The sequence below is a fragment of the Lissotriton helveticus genome, chromosome 7 (assembly GCF_964261635.1).
Source record: "Lissotriton helveticus chromosome 7, aLisHel1.1, whole genome shotgun sequence".
In the NCBI taxonomy this organism is placed as follows: domain Eukaryota; kingdom Metazoa; phylum Chordata; class Amphibia; order Caudata; family Salamandridae; genus Lissotriton; species Lissotriton helveticus.
Window position 1 is genome coordinate 1,946,315,130 of NC_136068.1, and position 10,660 is coordinate 1,946,325,789.

The 10,660-nt window shown below is 46.0% G+C and overlaps 1 long non-coding RNA gene across 1 annotated transcript in view; it reads left to right on the forward strand.

Moving 5' to 3' along the window:
* Positions 1-10,477: 10,477 nt before the first annotated feature.
* The window catches only part of LOC144767899 (uncharacterized), a 5,379-nt gene continuing 5,196 nt past the window's right edge, over positions 10,478-10,660 (forward strand). The window contains exon 1 of the long non-coding RNA XR_013598379.1: positions 10,478-10,567. This is a non-coding gene — a long non-coding RNA (uncharacterized LOC144767899). The remainder of the gene's footprint in view (positions 10,568-10,660) is intronic.

Below are 10,660 nucleotides of genomic sequence, written 5' to 3' on the forward strand. Positions count from 1 at the left end.
AATCCATAGGATTTGTGGTGGAAGCAGACCCTTCCAGTGTGAAGTCCTATACTTAAACTCAGAGGGATCCCAGTCATTAGGACGTGTGCTGAGCCCGCCACACACATGCAATCCATAGGATTTGTAGTAGAAGCAGACCCTTCCAGTGTGGAGTCCTATACTTAAACTCAGAGGGATCCCAGTCATTAGGACGCATGCTGAGCCCCGCCACACACATGCAATCCATAGGATTTGTAGTGGAAGCAGACCCTTCCAGTGTGAGGCCCTATACTTAAACTCAGAAGGATCCCAGTCATTAGGACGTGTGCTGAGCCCGCCACACACATGCAATCCATAGGATTTGTACTGAAGCAGACCCTTTCAGCGTGAAGTCCTATACTTAAACTCAGAAGGATCCCAGTCATTAGGACGTGTGCTGAGCCCGCCACACACATGCAATCCATAGGATTTGTACTGAAGCAGACCCTTTCAGCGTGAAGTCCTATACTTAAACTCAGAAGGATCCCAGTCATTAGGACGCGTGCTGAACCCACCCGACACACACATGCAATCCATAGGATTTGTACCGGAAGCAGACCCTTCCAGTGTGAAGTCCTATACTTAAACTCAGAAGGATCCCAGTCATTAGGACGTGTGCTGAGCCCCGCCACACACATGCAATCCATAGGATTTGTGGTGGAAGCAGACCCTTCCAGCGTGAAGTCCTATACTTAAACTCAGAAGGATCCCAGTCATTAGGACGTGTGCTGAGCCCGCCACACACATGCAATCCATAGGATTTGTAGTAGAAGCAGACCCTTCCAGCGTGAAGTCCTATACTTAAACTCAGAAGGATCCCAGTCATTAGGACGTGTGCTGAGCCCCGCCACACACATGCAATCCATAGGATTTGTACTGAAGCAGACCCTTTCAGCGTGAAGTCCTATACTTAAACTCAGAAGGATCCCAGTAATTAGGACGTGTGCTGAACCCACCACACACATGCAATCCATAGGATTTGTACTGAAGCAGACCCTTCCAGTGTGGAGTCCTATACTTAAACTCAGAAGGATCCCAGTCATTAGGACGTGTGCTGAGCCCCGCCACACACATGCAATCCATAGGATTTGTAGTAGAAGCAGACCCTTCCAGCGTGAAGTCCTATACTTAAACTCAGAGGGATCCCAGTCATTAGGACGTGTGCTGAGCCCGCCACACACATGCAATCCATAGGATTTGTAGTAGAAGCAGACCCTTCCAGCGTGAAGTCCTATACTTAAACTCAGAAGGATCCCAGTCATTAGGACGTGTGCTGAGCCCACCACACACATGCAATCCATAGGATTTGTACTGGAAGCAGACCCTTCCAGTGTGGAGTCCTATACTTAAACTCAGAAGGATCCCCGTCATTAGGACGTGTGCTGAGCATCGACACACACATGCAATCCATAGGATTTGTGGTGGAAGCAGACCCTTCCAGTGTGAAGTCCTATACTTAAACTCAGAGGGATCCCAGTCATTAGGACGTGTGCTGAGCCCGCCACACACATGCAATCCATAGGATTTGTACTGAAGCAGACCCTTTCAGCGTGAAGTCCTATACTTAAACTCAGAAGGATCCCAGTCAATAGGACGTGTGCTGAGCCCCGCCACACACATGCAATCCATAGGATTTGTAGTGGAAGCAGACCCTTTCAGCGTGAAGTCCTATACTTAAACTCAGAAGGATCCCAGTCATTAGGACGTGTGCTGAACCCACCACACACATGCAATCCATAGGATTTGTACTGAAGCAGACCCTTCCAGTGTGGAGTCCCATACTTAAACTCAGAGGGATCCCAGTCATTAGGACGTGTGCTGAGCCCGCCACACACGTGCAATCCATAGGATTTGTAGTAGAAGCAGACCCTTCCAGCGTGAAGTCCCATACTTAAACTCAGAGGGATCCCAGTCATTAGGACGCGTGCTGAGCCCCGCCACACACATGCAATCCATAGGATTTGTAGTAGAAGCAGACCCTTCCAGCGTGAAGTCCTATACTTAAACTCAGAGGGATCCCAGTCATTAGGACGTGTGCTGAGCCCCGCCACACATGCAATCCATAGGATTTGTAGTGGAAGCAGACGCTTCCAGCGTGAAGTCCTATACTTAAACTCAGAGGGATCCCAGTCATTAGGACGTGTGCTGAGCCCCGCCACACATGCAATCCATAGGATTTGTACTGGAAGCAGACCCTTCCAGCGTGAAGTCCTATACTTAAACTCAGAGGGACCCCAATAATTAGGACGTGTGCTGAGCCCCGCCACACACATGCAATCCCTAGGATTTGTAGTAGAAGCAGACCCTTTCAGCGTGAAGTCCTATACTTAAACTCAGAAGGATCCCAGTCATTAGGACGTGTGCTGAACCCCGCCACACACATGCAATCCATAGGATTTGTAGTAGAAGCAGACCCTTCCAGCGTGAAGTCCTATACTTAAACTCAGAGGGATCCCAGTCATTAGGACGTGTGCTGAGCCCCGCCACACATGCAATCCATAGGATTTGTAGTGGAAGCAGACGCTTCCAGCGTGAAGTCCTATACTTAAACTCAGAAGGATCCCAGTCATTAGGACGTGTGCTGAGCCCGCCACACACATGCAATCCATAGGATTTGTACTGGAAGCAGACGCTTCCAGCGTGAAGTCCTATACTTAAACTCAGAAGGATCCCAGTCATTAGGACGTGTGCTGAGCCCCGCAACACACATGCAATCTGTACATTGGTAGTTGACATTTTGTGCAGGTTAATAATTCTATATTTGATATTTTAACCCCTTCGCTTCTAGGCCTTCCCTACCCTGAGCTAAGCCTTTTTTTTGGCTATTTGGGGTTGTTTACGCTTAGGCCCCTCTAACTTTTTGACCACATAAAGTATCCACGCCAAATTTGCGTCTTTTCTTCCAACATCATGGGGATTCTAAAAGTACCCAGGGTTTGTGGATTCCCCTGGAGCGGATCCAGAAATTAGCCTAAATACAATGAAATTTTGTTTAGTTTTTGGGAAAAATGGGGAAAAGGGATAAAGATGAAAGCATCTTTTTTTTCCCCTGCAAATGGTATCAAAAAAGGGGTTGTGGTGCTGAAATCACCATCCTCCCAGCTTTCAGGAAAAGAAGACTTTTGTCAGAAAAAACTACATTTTTTTACACAGTTTTGGCATTTTTCTGGGACATCGCCTACTTTTGCTATTTTTTTGTGCTTTCAACCTCCTTCCAGTTAATGGTATAAATGGGTCTGAAAGCAATAATGGATCCTGGAAAGCTATACATTTTAGAAAGGTAGACAAAATTATAAATTTAGCAAGGAGTCATTTGTGTAAATCTTTCAAGGTTTCTTTATAGAAACTAACCGTTGAATATAGGAAACATTGAAAATTAGTTGAAAAAAACTGCCATTTGTGTCAACGTTTTCACCTGTAACTTCTTCTAATTATGACAATTGTTTGAAAGCAATATACCGTTACATCCGCTGGACCCTTCTGGTTGTGGGGATATATAGGACTTGTGGGTTCACCATGAACCCGACGAACCAAGAGCCAATAACTGAGCAGCGTCTTGCAATGTTTTTTTTATTATGTACTGGGTATATAACAATTAATTTGGAAAAATATATACATGGAAAAATTTGTATTTCTGAAATTGGAACAAAATATAGAGTTTAGAAACAGTAGATCAGGGGTCTTTCCACTTACAAGAGCTACTTATGCCAATGAAAATCCTCACGAGCTACTGATAGTATTCGTTTTGAACACATCAGATAACTTTAGGACTCCTAAATGCCTTCTGTGAATACCGAAAGTCTTAAAGTTAGGATTTTTCTCAGTTTAGGAGTAGTAAAGTTAAGACTCCTAACTTTAGGACTCCTAAACTGATTTTGTCTTAAGTTAGTTCTGTGAATCGGGCCCCCCGAATCTGTCTGGATCCACAAAAATCCAACCCCAAAGTCTTCCGAGAAAAAAAGGTACCTCACTTGTTTGGGTTGGCGTAGTGCCCTTGCCAGGAAACAGCCCAATTCACACCACATTTTCACAGTGAAAACTGGCCCTGTTTTTTCAAAGAGCCTAGCTGTAGATTTTGAACCCTAGCTCTGCCGGCACATAGGGAACCCTAGAAAACCTATATATTTTTTAAAACAAGACACCCAGGGGAATCCAGGATGGGGTGACTTGTCTGGCCCTCACCAGGTTCTGTTACCCAGAATCCCTTGCAAACCTCATAAATGTGTCCAAAAAAACACATTTTCCGCACATTTCTGTGGTGGAAAGTTCTGGAATCTGTGTGGATCCTCAAAATTCCACCCATCAAAAATTCCCCAAAGTCTTCAAATAAAAATGGTACCTCACTTGTGTGGGTGGGTTAAGTACACGCAACAGGCAAGGGCCAAAAACCTATTGAGGCAACATCAAAATTACCTCTCACAAAACAAACTGGTTTTTCAAGGGGGTGCCTGGGTAACAGAACCTGGTGAGGGCCAGACAAGTCACCCCATCCTGGATTCCCCTGGGTGTCTTGTTTTAAAAAATATATAGGTTTTCTAGGGTTCCCTATGTGCCGGCAGAGCTAGGCTTCTCAGTGCGCACTCCTTGCGACATACCTAATGCGTCATATTTAATGTATGACGCATCATGTCGCAAGGAGTTACAGATACGTCAGTATTTCTGATGTATCTGTAAGCGCAAAAGTTACGCATTGCTGGAGTGTGTCACAAAAGTGACGCAACTCCAGCAATGCGTCCTTTCACATGGGGAAAGCCCCATGTGAAAGGGCCTGCGTCAGTCTTATGCCTGCTGTGAGGCAGGCGCAAGATTTTGACGCAACATCGTCCTAAAAGTGATGCAGTGAAATCTCATAGATTTCACTGCGTCACTATTATGAGGCTTTTTGCGGGGGAACGCCCCCTCTGCATACATTATATCTGACGCAGGTATAATGTAGCGCAGGGGTTTACAAAGTGACGCATCTGCTTAGATGCGTCACTTTGTAAATAGTGCGAAACAGGAGGCATGTTTTACGCCACCGATGCGTCACAAAAAGTGACGCATCGGAAGCGCAAAACTGACGCAAGAAAGGCCCTAGATACCCTGGGGAGTCCAATGAGGTATGGCGTGCGTGGATCTCCCAAAGTTTCCATATCCAGAATCCCCTGCAAACCTCAAATTTAGCACAAATTTTTGTGTGGAATCACTGTGCCGACACAAATACCCCACAGCGCTCTCCTTAGTGTCCCGAGTAAAATGATACCTCACATGTGTGGGTGTCCAATGTAGAATTGGCTAAAAATATATTTAAAACAAAATTGTAGGGCTTAGAATTCTCTGTGCTATACGCTTATCCCTATGTTTTGGGCTCTTCCCAGTCACAGGTCCGGCCCCACCCACACAAGTGATGTATCATTTTACTTGGGAAACTAAGTGAAGCGCTGTGGGTTAGGATATTTGTGCCGGCACGGTGATTCCACCCACAAATATGTGTAAAATGTGTTTTTTTCAGATAAATTTGAGGTTTGCAGGGCATTCTGGGTAGGAAAACGTTGGGGGATCCACGCAAGCCATTCCTCGCTGGACTCCCCTGGGTGTCTAGTATTCAGAAATGTGTGGGCTTGGTGGGTTTCCAAGATGGCTACTGAGCACAGGGCCAAAAAACCGGTATGTAACGTTTACAACGCAACTTTTACAACGCACTACCATTACAACGAAACTTTTACAATGCAAAAACTATTACAACGCATACATTTACAACGCATGTTTTTACAACGCAGATACTTTTACAACGCATACCATTACAACGTAAGTATTGGTAAGTATATAATTATATTTAAAATGTTATATGTTTGGTATTTTGGGTAAAGGGGTATTTTTAGGGTTCAGGGTCAGTTTTGGGTTTTTGGGTAAAGGGGTATTTTTAGGGTTCAGGGACAGTTTTGAGTTTTTGGGTAAAGGGGTATTTTTAGGGTTCAGGGTCAGTTTTGGGTTTTTGGGTAAAGGGGTATTTTTAGGGTTCAGGGTCAGTTTTGGGTTTTTGGGTAAAGGGGTATTTTTAGGGTTCAGGGTCAGTTTTGGGTAAAAGGGTATTTTTAGGGTTCAGGGTCAGTTTTGGGTTTTTGGGTAAAGGGGTATTTTTAGGGTTCAGGGTCAGTTTTGTTTTTTTGGGTAAAGGGGTATTTTTAGGGTTCAGGGTCAGTTTTGTTTTTTTGGGTAAAGGGGTATTTTTAGGGTTAAGGGTCAGTTTTGGGTTTTTGGGGTACAGGGGTACAGGGAAAAAAAAAATTAAAATAAATTAATTAAATGAAATGAAAATAAATTAAATTATATTAATGTTACTTATATTACATTAAAAAAATAATTATATACTTACCAATACTTACGTTGTAATGGTATGCGTTGTAAAAGTATATGCGTTGTAAAAAATTGCGTTGTAAATGTGTGCGTTGTAATAGTTTTTGCGTTGAAAAATTTCGTTGTAAAGGTAGGCGTTGTAAAAGTATGCGTTATAACGTCATATATCCCTCGCTGGTCTCCCCTGGGTGTCTAGTATTCAGAAATGTGTGGGCTTGGTGGGTTTCCAAGATGGCCACTGAGCACAGGGCCAAAAAACCAGGTGACCCCCATGCAGAACCAGGTTGTTTTGTGATAGGTAAACTTTGATGTCTCCACAATACATTTTGAGGCCTTGCCTGTCACGGTACCTGACCCACCCATGCGAGTCAGTGATAATTTTTATTGGGAGACCTGGTGGAATGCTGAGTGGCAGGTAATTTGTGGAGCCACATAGATTCCAGAACTTTCACACACAGAAATTTGAGAAAAAAGTGATTTTTTCAGCTATATATTAGGTTTGCAGGGGATTCTGGGTATGAACACTTTGGGAGGCCCACACAAGCCATACCTCATTGGACTACACTGGGTGTCTAGTTTTCAGAAATGTGTGGGTTTATTAGGTTTCCCAAGATGGCCGCCGAGCCCGAGTCCAAAAAGCCAGGTGACTCTCCTTTCAAAACCAGGTTGTTTTGTGATTGGTCATTTTGATTGCCCCTCAATACGTTTTGGGACCTTGCCTGTCACAGGTACTTGCCCGCCTACGCGAGTGAGGTATAATTTTGATCGGGACATAGATTCCAGAACTTTCCACCACAGAAATGTGAGGAAAATGTGTGTTTTTTAACAAATGTTGAGGTTTGCAAGGGATTCTAGGTAACAGAACCTGGGGAGAGCCAAACAAGTCACCCCATCCTGGATTCCCCTGAGTGTCTAGTTTACAAAAATGTATAGGTTTGCCAGGTTACCTTAGGTGCCAGCAAAGCTAGGGTTCAAAATCTACAGCTAGGCACTTTGCAAAAACAGAGCACGATTTCGCAATGAAAATGTTGTGTGTCCACGTTGCGTTTTGGGCCTTTTCCTGTCACTGGCACTAAGCCGACCCACACAAGTGAGGTACTTTTTTCTTGGAAGACTTTGGCAACGCTGGTGGTTGGAATTTTGTAGATCCACGCAAATTCCATAACTTCCCATCACAGAAATGTTTTTTTTACAAAGTTTGAGGTTTGCAAGGGATTCTGGGTAACAGAACCGAGTAAGAGCCACACAAGTCACCACATCCTAGATTTCCCTGGGTGTCTAGTTTTAAAAAATGTATAGGTTTGCTACGTTTCCTTGGGTACTAGCTGCGCTAGGACCTAAAATCCAGAGGTAGGCACATTCCGCAAAAAGTCTGTGCCTAGTGGGCTTTCTGCCGCCCTGGGGAGGGGGGAAATCGGGAGCTATTGCCCGATATGCCCCCAAGGAGGGGTTAGGAAGACTTGCTATTTTGTTTGGGTGGGTGGGGACATTGGGATGCCCATTCTGGGCAGCCCCCACCAATACGATTAAAAAAAGCCAGCATAATTGCTGGTGCCACGTGGGCTCCCTGCCGCCCCGGGGGGCAGATCAGGTGCTACTGCCCCCATCTGCCTCCTGGGTGGGACATAAATACAGTGGCATCTTTTTTGGTGGGGTGGGGGCATTGGCATTCCCATTATGGGCAGCCCCCACCCCAGAATTGTAAAACACATTTAACCCTCATGCCTAGTGGGCTTTCTATCCACCCGACGGGGCAGACAAGGGGCTATTGCCCCCATCTGCCTCTCAGGGGGGCAGAAAGACTGTGGTAATTTTTTGGGGGTAGGGGCTGCCCAGAATGGTCATGCCAATGCTCCCACTCCCCCAAAAAACTAATTCCTGTGGCCTAGTGGGTTTTCTGCGCCCCCCCTCCCCCGGGTGCCAACTGGGAGGGCTACTGTCCCTTTCTCCCTCCTAGCCCCACGAGCACTGAAACATTCACACTGAAACCAAATTTCAGTTTTGTTTTCCGTCTAATGAGACAGCGCGCCATGCGCGCCTCGTTATTAGACTGAAAACCTGTGAAGGGCCCCGTGAGGTTGGGGAAGCTCTTCCCCACCTCCCGAGGCCCAAAACAAATGTTGGAAATCCCTCAGCTGTTTGCAGCAGAAGGATTTGGTCCCCCTGTCCTCATGATGGAATGGTTACATCAAGAGCACAGGAGCACTGGTGCTCATGACGGAACCATTTCGTCATGAACACCGAAGGGGTTAATACACATCCACTGACAATCAGTGATTAGTCTTGATGCAAAATGAGACAGCAACTCATTCTTGGCACACACTGACCATCGGTGGTCAGCAATGGCACACACTGAGAGGCAATGGTGGACATTGGCACTCAGAATAAATGGCCAGCATTAGTGCACACTTTGAGGGCCTGGTGTACACTGGCATAAACTGAGTGATGATGGCCAGTATTGGCGCACACTGAGAGGCGATGGTCAGCATTAACGCACACTGAGAGGGCATGGTGTACAGCGGCATAAACTGAGTGACGATGGCCAGTATTGGCACACACTGAGAGGCGATGGTCAGCAATAACGCACACTTTGAGGGCACGGTGTACAGCGGCATAAACTGAGTGACGATGGCCAGTATGGCACATACTGAGAGGCGATGGTCAGCATTAACGCACACTGAGAGGGCATGGTGTACAGCGGCATAAACTGAGCGACGATGGCCAGGATTGGCACACACTGAGCGACGATGGCCAGGATTGGCACACACTGAGAGGCGATACTCAGGAGTGGTGCCCAGACATGCACACCAGCACAGATTGTCCAGCTTTGAGAAACACCAAATCTCTCTGGTCATCCTTGACATTAACTGAGTGTTTCCGTGGTAACAGTTTACACACATTGACAGACTTATATAGACTGTAAGTGGCAGCTGGATAAGGATCATGCAATACAGACCTGGTACATACAGTTTCAGTCCAGATGTGGCACACACCGAGGGTCTCTAACCAGTCTCTTGAGCCACACAGAGTCACTGACATGTCTTGCATCAAACTGAGACTTATTTCCAGCCTTGGCACACACACTGAGGGACACTCTCCTTTCCTCACTGATTCTTGGCTGGAGCCAGAACACACTGATCAGTCTTGGTGCACACTCACATTCATTGTTTAATCTTGGCATATCCTGAGAGCCATTGGTCCATCTTGGCAAATAAGTAGAGCCACTTACCATCTTGGCATACACTTGAAACTCAGTGACCAGTCTTGGTACACACTGAGACTCAGTGACCAGTCTTGGAAGACACAGAGACTCAGTGACCAGTCTTGGAAGACACAGAGACTCAGTGACTAGTCTTACTTCACACTGAGACTCTTTGACCAATCTTGGCACACACTGAGACTCAGTGACTAGTCTTGGCACACACCGAGACTCAGTGACTAGTCTTGGCACACACCGAGACTCAGTGACCTGTCTTGGCACACACTGAGACTCAGTGACTAGTCTTGGAAGACACAGAGACTCAGTGACCAGTCTTGGAAGACACAGAGACTCAGTGACTAGTCTTACTTCACACTGAGACTCTTTGACCAGTCTTGGCACACACTGAGACTCAGTGACTAGTCTTGGCACACACCGAGACTCAGTGACTAGTCTTGGCACACACCGAGACTCAGTGACCTGTCTTGGCACACACTGAGACTCAGTGACTAGTCTTGGCACACACCGAGACTCAGTGACTAGTCTTGGCACACACCGAGACACAGTAACCAGTCTTGGCACACATCGAGACACAGTGACTAGTCTTGGCACACAGAGAGACTCAGTGACCACTCTTCGCACACATAAAGACTCAGTGACCAGTCTTGTCACACACTGATTGTCATCATCATCATCATCATAGTAAACTTTATTTCGATTCGTAAGAAACAGAATCATAAAAGTATAAGCATGACATGTTACACAGTTTAAAAAGACCACTGATTGTCATTGGAGTGACTTGGCACACATTAACTGAGGATATTACAGGCTGTTCTGTGATATTGAACTCCAGCTACAGGCAGGTGATCCACGCCCACATTTAAAGTTAAACACCAAATTCTGTGATTTCTTCTCCAGGTGGTGAGGAGATCCCTCGTCTAAGGAGACAGGCGATATCCCTCGGAGTGATGATTGCCGTCAACGTATTCATAAACATCGTGCTCTACCGTCTGGGTAAGCAGTGTGGAGTTGACTTTCAGACACCCTAAGACTCCCATGGCACATGGAAGGGCCTCTCTGCCTCAGACATGATTAGAAAAACCAAAG